The sequence below is a fragment of the Lissotriton helveticus genome, chromosome 7 (genome assembly GCF_964261635.1).
Source record: "Lissotriton helveticus chromosome 7, aLisHel1.1, whole genome shotgun sequence".
Taxonomy (NCBI): Eukaryota; Metazoa; Chordata; class Amphibia; order Caudata; family Salamandridae; genus Lissotriton; species Lissotriton helveticus.
Window position 1 is genome coordinate 223,117,521 of NC_136068.1, and position 13,031 is coordinate 223,130,551.

The following is a 13,031-nucleotide window of genomic DNA, read 5'->3' on the forward strand; positions in this document are numbered from 1 at the left end:
CTTGTATCAGGGATTGTATAAGAGAGTAAATATGTGTTAGTATATGTTTGAATAAGTAAGGTGTGTATAACTGTATAGTTGAGGAAATGGAGGTGAGCATGACTGACTAGGTGTGTGAGTAACTCCATGGAGGAGTGACAGTGTGTGAGTGTCTGTATACACTGAGTGTATCTAAGGTTATATTAGAGTCTGAAGAGGTTCATCGTATTAGCACATGAATGATGTCATCAGTGATGTGATCAATGATGTCAAATGAGATGTGATCAGTGATGTCATCAGTGATGTCATTTGAGATGTCATCAGTGATGTCATCAGTGATGTCATTTGAGATGTCATCAGTGATGTCATCAGTGATGTCATTTGAGATGTCATCAGTGATGTCATCAGTGATGTCACTGACCATCTCATGAATGATGTAATATGTGACATCATCAGCAGTGGATTGCGGGTGCGCGAAATATATAGTTAGTGCAACTAACTATATATGGGAATTTCATTGGTTTTGTATGATTAAAATATTCACCTAACTATATATGGTCTCAAACCTATGGTTTTTTCATTGAATATATATATATATATATATATCCAACCATACCAGGAACCAACTTTTGAACGGAGACCACAGGAGGTAGAAATAAAACGCTCTTTATTCGGAGAAAGCAGCTTGCTAGCAAACCCTCTTCATAGAAACACAACCTGGAGTAAAACGCCGGACGCGTTTCAAGAGTGAATCTTTTCTTCAGCGGCGTGAGTTCCAATGGAGAATGGCAAGCATTTTTCACCTGTGCACTCGGTATTCACATATCCCCGCCCAGGTAGGCGTGGCCGCCACAAGCCTTCTGGGATATGTAGTGCCAGGATATTACTCCCAAGTGGGCCGATGCCATCTCCAAATAGTAGGAAAATAAAACCCATGTGGGCTGGTGTGCAGTCTAGTAGGAGAGCCTGCTCTGCTTTATAGATGCTGTCTTGAGCTGCAAACGGGCACCTCCCTGTAAAAGCGCCAGAGATGCGCCTCCTGACAAGTTCAAACACGGATGGTGTCAGAACAGACCTGCTGTAGCTGATGGTCTCAGTTCTCGACTTAGGCAAGCCGTAACATTTTGGAGATGGCATCGGCCCACTTGGGAGTAATATCCTGGCACTACATATCCCAGAAGGCTTGTGGCGGCCACGCCTACCTGGGCGGGGATATGTGAATACCGAGTGCACAGGTGAAAAATGCTTGCCATTCTCCATTGGAACTCACGCCGCTGAAGAAAAGATTCACTCTTGAAACGCGTCCGGCGTTTTACTCCAGGTTGTGTTTCTATGAAGAGGGTTTGCTAGCAAGCTGCTGTCTCTGAATAAAGAGCGTTTTATTTCTACCTCCTGTGGTCTCCGTTCAAAAGTTGGTTCCTGGTATGGTTGGATATGTTACGGCTTGCCTAAGTCGAGAACTGAGACCATCAGCTACAGCAGGTCTGTTCTGACACCATCCGTGTTTGAACTTGTCAGGAGGCGCATCTCTGGCGCTTTTACAGGGAGGTGCCCGTTTGCAGCTCAAGACAGCATCTATAAAGCAGAGCAGGCTCTCCTACTAGACTGCACACCAGCCCACATGGGTTTTATTTTCCTACTATTTGGAGATGGCATCGGCCCACTTGGGAGTAATATCCTGGCACTACATATCCCAGAAGGCTTGTGGCGGCCACGCCTACCTGGGCGGGGATATGTGAATACCGAGTGCACAGGTGAAAAATGCTTGCCATTCTCCATTGGAACTCACGCCGCTGAAGAAAAGATTCACTCTTGAAACTCGTCCGGCGTTTTACTCCAGGTTGTGTTTCTATGAAGAGGGTTTGCTAGCAAGCTGCTGTCTCTGAATAAAGAGCGTTTTATTTCTACCTCCTGTGGTCTCCGTTCAAAAGTTGGTTCCTGGTATGGTTGGATATATATATATATATATATATATATATATATATATATATATATATATATATATATATATATATATATATATATATTCCAGCAGATCCACGGGACTGTGATGGGCACCTGTTTCACCCCAGTTTTGCATTTTTACATGTAGCATGTTGGATAGTGGGAGGAGCAGGTGCTTTGCAGGGTCCATGGAAAGATATGGGATGAACATGTGATAGTGTGGGCCAGGTTTATTGACAATCTATTTGTTGTTTGGAAGGGGTCTATGGAATCAGCCGATGAATTTGTTAAAATGATCAACAACAATGATTTGAACTTGCATTTGGATTATGAAATGAGCAAAACTAGTGTAACATTTCTAGACATGTATATTGGGAAAAACAAATTGGAATCCAGGTTGTATAGGAAGCCCACAGCCAGAAACGCAACGCTACATGCAAAGTGTTTTTATCCGACATACACTAAATTAAGCATTCCATACGGGGAAATGCTCTGAGCCAGGAGAAAATATAGTACACAAAAAGAGACTATTCATTGCCAGAAATTAATGAAAGAAAGGTTCTTTCAGAGAGGCTATAGTTAAAGTGTAATCAAGGAACCTCAGATATCAGCAAATAAATTGGACAGGGAAACAGTTTTGTTCCTCAGAACATATTAAAAAGCAGAAAGTTGCAGCCAAAGACAAAAATACGATGCGATTTGCAATAACTTACAGTACTCAAGGGAAGGATATGATTGCTTTACTTAGAAAAGTCTGGCCGATAGTAAAGGCAGATTCTGTAATAGGCTCCATTATATCCAGATGGACACAAATATCTTTTAGACAAACACCCTCACTAATAGATGCACTAGTATGCAGCAGCCTGGAAATTGTGGAGAGAGAGGGGTGGTTAAAACCCAAGTCAGGTTTAAAAAAATGTCTGAAATGCAAAGCATGCTGCATAGGTCTCAAAAGCACGTCATGCATCTCTCCATTGCACAAACAACATTTTTCTATTAAAGGAACATTCAATCGTAGAACAGAATATGCTGTGTATGTTCTTCCTTGCGCCTGTGGGCCGAGATACATTGGCAGCACTACATTGCCGGTGTACAAAGAATTCTTCAGCACATGTGGGCCATTACAAATAATGATGCAACTTATCTGGTGGCTCGGCATTGTGCGATCTACCATAATAAAGACCCCAATTAGATAACATATTTTGTGATCAATGCAATACCATCAAATAGGCGAGGAAGAGAATTGAGAAGCAATTGAGGGTAACAGAAATTAAATATTTCATAAAATTGGACTGCAAAGCCGCGGAAGGTCTAAACATGGACAAGGAGCTACATTCAAGTCTGTAAATTACTATGTAGCTCTGATGTTGAGTAACTGGGGAATTGACATAGGGTACAGTTCTCAAGTTATTTGTAATATGGGAGACGATATCCATTCGTCATGATCACTCGCTAAAAGATGCAAGATTAGTATAAGAAATTGCTTCCACAAACCGTTGTGGTCAATCAAATGGTATTTGTGTGTGAGGGCAGGAAGGGTAATATATTTTGGAATGATTTTCTTTTGTGGGCCAAATAGGAGGATTATATGAAGCTGCAGTTACAACAAAGTTCAAATAAGTTCTTTAGGAGAACCAATGCATTGTATCAATGAGTTGTAAATACATTTACACAAAGCCACTATGGCATGACATGTGTTTTGTGTGTATATGAGAACTATGCAGAAATGAGACTACATATGCCTGAGATCATAAAAAAGCTCAATTTAGAAAAATTCAATGCGTTGGATTAATTAATTGTATATAAATGTGAACTAAGCCCCTGTAGAGTAATTATTGTTTTGTTGTTCAAGCAGATGTATTAAACATTGGCAACAATGATAAAAACAAAGTGAATAAGAGATGCAACTTTGCATCATGAGTGAATTGAAAGAATTAAGAATCATGTAAAAGTAATGAATTAAAAAGTAAATGTAATGAATTATGTGTTGATTCAAGATAGAACCCTTATTCATAAATGGAGATTCAATTTTAATCATGGTAGTGGAAGTTGGTGTCTGCCTCAATCTTTTGAAGGAATTTCTGACTGCAAAGACAACTATATACTTCTGCCCTTTGTGACTTGAACCAATAAAAAGGTTTACTTTCCCTGATCTTGAGTGCCGGCTCCTTTCTTGTAATGGAGTTTAGGGAGACAGCTTTGATATTTCTAGTGCTAGCGGAAGCGCTGTTTTCCAGGCCTCACCTGCGTTTTGGTTGCACGTCAGAATGTAGCATTTTTCCGTTTTGATACATACATATATATATATATATATATATATGTTTTTTCTTATGTGGAGAAATCTTCTTTTGTATACTTTGCATGCTAGCCCCTGGTGCACTTGGTGGACCCTCCTGTCAAGTAGGTCAGAGCTTCACGGGCAAGAGTTTTTGCTCTACTTTGTTTTTGCCAAGGGATTGGTTCAGCTTTGGCCCTTGCATCCAAGGACCGCCATGTACAGCTGTGAGGAAACACGATCTGTATTACACGGAGAGACCAGCTCACCATAGCTGAGTCTCCGGTACAGTGTGAATTGGACAGATGCGGTAAGGCGTAAAGGGGACCCAGGAGAAGAGTTATTTTAGTAGTGACACCAGGAGATGATATTTGCATGCATTTTCTAAATGTTTAAATAACCGGCACTCACCATGAGATTTAAAGAGTCGTCTGAAAACGTGTTCCCGTTCAGCCAAGATTGGGCAGTATGGGATATGTAATCCGCCGAGATAGACTGCGGGGTGTTTCAAACAACCTGACTCAGCTGGGCTCCCACCAATAGGAGCAGGATTGCTATTTAAAAAACAGACTGTTACTTGTGCAAGGGCATATGAATAAGGCAGTAGCCGAAACGCGTCATGCCGACAGTGCTTCAATAAATGCATTCTTCTGTGAATTTTCCCGATGTGTCCCTTCGGTTTTTCTTATGTGGAGGAATCTTATTTCGGAGATATATATATATATATATATATATATATATATATATATATATATATATATATATACACACACAGCCACTCTCCTTTCTCTCCCAAAGAAGTCACAGGCATAGGTTTTGTTGTTTTAAAATTGTTTAATTCATGGAACCACACAAGCGAAATACGACTGAAAATGGTACAATTAAGAATTGTTTTTGCGCTGTAAACACGTCGACGTAAGGACGAATGATGCAGCAGCACACAGAAAGATAGTTGGAAAAGGGTGTGACAGGCAGTGATGAGGGGAAAAGAGTGAAAGTATTATAGAGCCTCAAGGAAAAAAAGAGAGCTAGATACAAGTGGAGAAAAGGCAAATTGAAGTTTGCCCTGATAAACCATGTCCACGGCAGGGCATAGCCCGCTAGCTGTAGATCATCTGTGGGAGCTTATGGACCAGCAAACAGTGGGAGAGGTGGCCACCAAGTAAGTATGGCTCTGCGTGTTGTTCCCTGGCCGCCGTCCAATGCCACTTCAGGCAGGCACGCATCCGGGCCCAAGGTGAGAGACTCCAGCGACTAAGGTGTTGTTGCTATATGTGTGTGGCGGTAGTCCGGGATGATCCGACTTTAAAAGCCATAAGGGGAGGTGCGTTGGAGAGCCTGACACTCATAGTCTGTCAGCTGGAAGCCGGGTCGCCCGTTGCTGGTTTTTCCAGGTGGCACCGATGGTGCCTGGGATGACGGGCTGGAGAACCTGGGTCTTAACAGATTTCCCCATCCCCTCTGCATGTAGCTCCACTGCTCCACAGTCACTCTGCAAAGGGAACTCTCCGATGGACCGGGGGGGGCAGGTCTCTGACCAGCTATTCTCCGTGCAGATGAGCCTGCCAGGCCGGGGAAAGCGAGGTCTGCTGCGTAGGCCGATGCCACCGCCATTTTGGTGTCCCAGGGCTCTGCTCAATGCGAGAGCTCAAGAGCCATCTCTGGGGTTAGGAAACAAGTACAGCCTCCCGATCATCAGGTGATTGTGGTGGTAGCTCTGGGGCACTGGATTATTTGTTGATGCCAGCCATGGGGGAGGAGAATCCGGACCCATACTTACTCCTCCGCCATCTTGGCCATGCCCTACAAAAGAGAATTAAACAAACTAATAGACAAAGCCCTCCGACGAAATGCCCTTCCATTTGTATTTGTTGTATTCATTTCTGGGAAAATCAATAGCCCGACGAGATATTTAAAGTTGCTTCAAAGGCCAGACCTAAAAACAAACCTCTCAGCTTTGCGAATGCTTATTTTAGTAGTGACTCTGTGATGCTTGTTCCTGTCAAACGCGTATTATTAGAGCTGTGTACTCTCAAACGCCGTGCCATCCTGTCAAAACAAGAGAATGAAGGCACATGACTTGGAAGTTTGCCACTTGAAGCCATCAGCTCGACGGTTCGATGCCCTCTTGCTTTCATCAGTAAGTGCTAGATTCATCATGCTCAAAAATGCAAGCCTGGCTCGCTTGACAGGCTTAATTAAACGTAACGTTCTGAACACCGAGGGAGTGAACCTGTTCACTTGAAAAGGTAATTTTCTTTTTTCTCGGAATCTTGACTGTCAAACTTGTTCTTCTTGCACGAGAGAATACCACTGCACCGTTGACCTTTGCCATACGTCCTCTAGAATTATCTCCTTCAGTACAACCAGAGGCAAGCCTTTGTCTTGTAGGTTTTTCCATCCAGGTTGTTTTCCACCATTGTTGCTTATTACGTAACAACGAACAGAGAACGTAATTTGTGCACTCAGGCAAGTATATATACACATACTGATTTGATACTAAAATTACCTTTTTTACATATTAAGCAAGTTGGAAATGCATTTTATCTACTTTCAAACGTGAAACACAGGGCGATGTTTGAATCAAAATCCGTTTGTTCCATATGTTATTACATAAGCAACAAAAACAGTGCAAAATGAGCTTGCTCATTTTTAATGGGATATTCCTGCACTAGTATTTTTAGTACATCAATTGCTTATTTAAAAGGACTTATACGCATGGACATGCCCTGTATTTTAATGTAAGCCAAATCTTCTAATCACAGAGATTTTTTATGTCTTCAAACATTAACCATGGTGTCTGGGCCTGAGAAAAATGTATCTATTGACTTTATTGCAAAATGTATTTTTTGTTTTAGAATATTTCTCATGTGAACTGTTATCTGATCATGGCATGGCTCTAAGTATACTTTCCATTTTGGAACATTGGAACAGTGTTTGTTTTGAATTTCGTTAGGGCATGCTTTAATATCTGGTCACCATCCTTAATGTAATAGTCGAGCAGAGTACCAATCACGTAAAACTGCAATATTTGCAGCATTTTATGACTAACACTGAGTGTAACTGGACACAATTACTGCCTGTGGTGGAATTTTCATGTAATATCATTGACCATTGCGCCACAAGGGACTTTCCATTGTTTTTCTCACTAAGCCTTAATTTTCAGAAACTTTACACTTCAAGGAATGGTTTTTGTAACACTTTTCTCTTGATTTTTCCAGCTACTAAGTTGGCACTTTGGGCCTGATTTAGAATTTTTGCTGATGGGTTACTCCATGAAAAATGTGATGGATATCTTGTCTACCTTTTTACATGTGCCGTAGGATATAATAGGATTAATAACTTATTGTAAGGAGGAGAGGCTATCTATCACTTTGTGGAGTAATCAATTTGTCACACTTTAAGTTAGACATTTGAGTCTAAGGTCATTTGTAGGCCCGGGTATTTATGTTACGTTGGTGCAATGTGGTGTAACATTTCTCATTTTGCATTGTGGAACTGACGAGTGGCATCTGAGATTTAGCCATTATGCCTCATAGTATAAACACGATGTCCATTACAGTAAGAATGTTATCTCAGGGGCATGGGAAGAATGGAATCGATACTAACCGAAGCAGCAGTTGTTTAAAGTGAGTACTGCTAAAAGAGTGGCCCCCAGGGGCGTAACACAGGCCCCCGCAGCCCCCGCGGTGCGGGGGGCCCCACGCCCTACTGTACATGGAATATCAACCTCCTCTTCCTGTCCTGAAAGCTACTCCCTGTGCTTTGGTCAGCTTTTTGTCATTTTGAATTTGGACTTTCCAGGGAAATCATTACTCTACCTTGGTCTTCAATTTCTACTGTACATCCACAATTGGAATATTTAATTTTTTTGGCAAAATCAACTAAGTTCAGTTGAGCACTTTTTGTTTGTTGTTGACAGGCACTTCTTTCACCTTTGATTAATTTCTTTGTTGCCTGAGAGACTGGAGATGGAGTAGAGATTGCAGGCAAGTCCATGTGAGATTATGGGATAAGAATGTATGAGCAATGGACATTTTGGGGTGTAGTAGGTACTAAGTAGGTAGAACTTCCTGTGTTAGTAAATGAAAATGCTACAGTAAACAGTCATATAAATGACTAGAGATGATAATCTATTAAAAAAAGTTAAAATCCATATGTTTGTAGTAAGTACTCCGTAACAAGTTGCAGTGTAACTACTTTATTGCCAAGGTACAGAGTGAAGTGATCACAGTCTGTCCAGCTCTCCCGTCTCCTTCAACTGCTACCAAGAATCCCCGCACAGCAATGGAATCAGAATCCATTTACAAATAATAATAACACAGGGTGACACAAGCCCATACACAGGTCCACAACGTATTCCCCTCCTTTAAAATAAAAAACAATTCTATTTAATTTAACATCACTACATCGCAACACACACATCCCCCTCTTTTATTATGCAAGTTTGATACCTTGTTCTCTTGTTTTGTTTCTAGAGCAAATTTTTATGTTACATACCTATCCTATATTACCCTATATCAAAGGCAAAAGTAAAAAAAAGGAAGAGAAAGAAGAAAAGAGAAAAAGAACAACAAACACACAACAGAAAAACCTTCATGAATATAATCCTCTAACCACTTAGGTGGTTTCCTTGTTCTACCACATTTACCCAATCTTGCACAAGGAAGTGATACATTCACACCTTGCTTTTGTTCAATTCCCTCTTATGATACTTGCCTGGTACCACCTGCATTATGTGACAAATACATCTACGGAGGAATTTGCGGGGAATGGCTGACCACTGCCCCCGAATATCCACTCAAACATTCTTGAGTACCCATCATCAATGGTGTCCTTCGCATCCAACAAATCAAATACTTTATTCCCTCTGTCCTCCATCAGATCCTTCCATCCCTTAATGTTACTCAATGCTACCCACTTAAGATTCCATACTTTACCATTACTTAGCCTGACTGCATTGTCCAACACTTCCACTACCTTTTCTGGTTCGTACAATTTGCTGTCTCCTTTAGTTATAAACCAGCTTTCTTTATACAAAACAAATCTCCAACCTGAACACACACATGGGAGAGGATGTGACATAAAGGCCTGAGCTGCCGACTTCGGACCCAGTGGGAAACAGTTTCGAGTCTTGGCGTCAAAATCCTGTGATTCGGGGCAGATCGCTTAATCTTCCTGTGCCTACAATTCAGCACCTTGAGTCCCTCACGGGTGATTTCCCAAGCTTTACAACTCCTGCATTTCTTTATTTATTTACAAAGGTTTTGTGCTATTCTTGAACTCATTACAACGTTTACTCTTAAGATGACCCTTTGCCATGGTGTCTCTGACTGTTCAACTGACCATGGTTCAACAAATGTACCAAATAACCACCCTGGGTTGTACTTGTTTCTTGGATTCCTATTCCTCATTATCAAACAAAGGGTAGTCTCATTCTTAGTGACACCGCGTTCAATACTTGTACTACCCAGTCCTTGTTGTTAACACATACAACCTGAATTACACCCTCAACGATACGGTTGAATATCTCAACGATGCCGTTGCCACTAGGATTATAAAGAGAGGTTGTTTTCAGTTTCACTCCAATTTTTTCACAAACTTGGTTCCAGATTTCAAAAGTTGTCTGATGTGATAAAATTTCTCCACAAACTTTGGCATAAACTTAGCACAATATTTCGGAAGGCCTATAGATGACAGTAAGTCGTCCTTGCTCCTAGGCCTGGGTGTATCCTTGATAGTTTGCACCAAGGACATTTTTGGTTTAACTCCAAATTCATCGATTACATTGCCTAAATAAGTGACTCTTTTCTCAACTAACTTACATTTGGTAGACTCCACTGTCAAACCTTTTGATTTAAGGTTAGAAAAGAATTTTGTCAATTTTGAATCATGCTCACCTCTTTTCTTGCCAAATTCCAAGATGTCATCCTGAAAGAACATTATGCCTCATTCTTTGCTAAACAAGTTGAACATCAATCTCTGAAAGACAGCAGCCGCCGCCACTAGTCCAACTGGCATGTAAACTGCCAACTGGAGTAATAAAAGCTGTATACTTTCAGGAATCAGGTGTCAGTGAAATCTGGTGATACACAGATAATAATTCGATAGTCGAGAACCATTGCCCATCTTTGAGCAACATAATTATTTTGTTGATCTTTGGTAATGGAAACCTGCCAATAATATTCTTTGAATGGTGCGGGTTGATGTATAATCTGATTTGGCTATTATTGTGCTGAGCTACCACTTTTGGAGAAATCCCATCAGATGCCTCAATAATGATGACACCAATCTTTCCTATTCTTTAGAACCCTTTTCTCTTATTGCCATTGGTATTTATTTATTTAAAGAGTTTTATATAGCGTTGCTAGACCCGAAGGCATCAGAGCGCTTTACAAGAGAATCAACAATGTAACAGAAAAAGTTCAACAATTACACAATACATCAAAAAATAGGCAATACAATTAGGAGAGGAGAGAAAGGAGAGAGAAAAATAGTGGAGGGTGCAGGGGAGGTGAGAAAGGGAGGATAAGGGAAGAGACAACAAGGAGAGACGAAAGGAAGTCTGTCTAAAGCCCGACTGGGTAGGTGACGACCAAGGAGGGACTCCACGGCCCATCTCCCCTATAGCTAAACCAGGTAGCTCCATCGGGCATCAGACAAAATAGTTCAGTCTCAATACATTGAGAGAGGAGAAAAGGAGAGACATAAATAAAGGGAGGATGTGGGAGGAGACGACAGGAGAGACGAGAGGAAGTGCAACAATGTGGTTCAACAATATAACAGAAAAAGATCAACAATTACACATTACATCGAACAATCAGCAATACATTAGGAGAGGAGGGAAAGGAGAGAGAAAAGTAGTGGGGGGTAGGGAGGTAAGAAAGTGAGGATAAGGGAAGAGACAACAGTAGAGACGAAAGGAAGTCTGTCTAAAGACCGACTGGGTAGGTGACGACCAAGGAGGGAATCCACGGCCCATCTCCCCTATAGCTAAACCAGGTAGCTCGATCGGGAACCAGACAAAATAGTTCGGTCTAAAGTGGCGAGGGAAGAGGTTCACAGAAAAACTGGGTGGGTACAAAGGGCAAGGGCATGTGAGGGCAGAGGACAGAAGCTGGAAAGAGTAGGAGCAGGGAGGGGTGAGGGTTGGGGAAGGGAGAGGGGGAAGATAAGGTCAGGAGAGACGCTGGAGCGTTTGCCCGAAGTCCGGCTGGGTGGGTGATAGTCAAAGGAGGGAATCCAAAGTCCATCTCCCCTATAGCTCGCGAAGTAGCTCCACCGGGCATCATACAAAAGTAGCTAGGTCTCAGCTGTCTAGGGAAGTAAGCAGGGAAAAGGACCAGTTTTGTGGACGGGTACGGGCGAAGGCTGGTTGAGGTCCTGGGGAGATCAATGATTAAAGACCAGGGGAGGAACGAAAACATCACAGAGGGTCTCACTGAGTCAGCCATCTAGAACTCAGGCGACATTCTAAGTTCAGATACAGTCAGTCAGAGGGGATGAAAAATGGCCTCAGAAAGAAGCGCTCCTCACAGGCAACTGGCAGCATCAGCGCAACAGTCCAAAGTCGCCCAGACTTCAGCGACAGTACAGTGGAAGCGCTTCCCTCCCCCTCCCCCCTGGTACCTTGGGAAACATCACGTATTTTAAGACCCCATCCACGTATTTTAAGACTCCATCCGGCGATGTTACGGCTCTTTCAGGGTCCTCTGGGGGCCTGCCGAGGACCCGCTCCTCATCTCGTGGGACGGGTGCTGGCTCAGCAATAGATGCAGGAGTTCTTCACAGGGGAGAGGTGACACGAATGACGGCCGGAGCCCGTGGACCTCTCCTCCAATACCGGGGCTGCCAAAGTCGCCAGCGTGGGATGTTTCAGCCGAGATGAGTTTGCAGCATTGGATCTCGCAGCGGGGTTGGTGTACACGCAGGGCCACATCAAAGCTGAAATGAGCAAGAGGGTCTCAACAAATTAGGCCGCATGCATCAGTACTCCAGAGAATGGAGGCAGCAGGATGCAATTGCCACAAGCGGTGGGCCCCCAACCTGGAAGAAACAGTCAATCCTAGCGCACAAAGCGGGAGTATCGGTGATCGCCGCCTTTTAAGTAAAGGCGGCCGCCACATTAGAGTCAGGCAGAGGCGAAGGGAGAAATGTCCTGCCGAGCCCGAGAGCCAGTTTTGCCGCCGATAGCACCCCCTTGCCAAGCGGTACCTTAGAACAGATCCGGTGTGACACTAGGGGGAAACGGCATCCTCTCTGCAGCGGGAATCCGCGAAGGGGGCCCATCACCGCGGGCCTCGCGCTGCCTTCTTAAATGCGGTGCATTTCTGAACCTATGTCCTTTAGGGTACCCATCTCTTTTTAATTTAATTGTTTTTTATATAATTGTTTTTTGTGCATCATTTAGTGTTTGCTGACGCAACATTGTTTAGGCTTTATTGTGTTAATAATGTGTGCCATGCAAGAAATTGTCATGGTTTTTAATGTATAGCTGTACTTATTGCAGTGGGACATCTTTGTTTTTTGCTTTCTGTATACCCTTTAGCACCTTCAGACATTCTGCAGCACACATAGAAAGAGCAATTAGCCATTATTGATTGTTTTTGTGCATGAAGGTGTCCCTTCCTGTACATAAACAATCACACCTACAGCGCAGGCACCCTTTCAGCAGGGCTCCTGCACTGGCACTAGGCAGCTTTTTAGCACTAGGGGAAACACAGGGGTATGCCGTATTCATGTGACTTAAGCGCATCTCTACGTTATAAAAATGTCAGAGCTCAGCGTTACCAAATTTGGCGTAACACTACACTCCTACATTTTTTGTAAATAT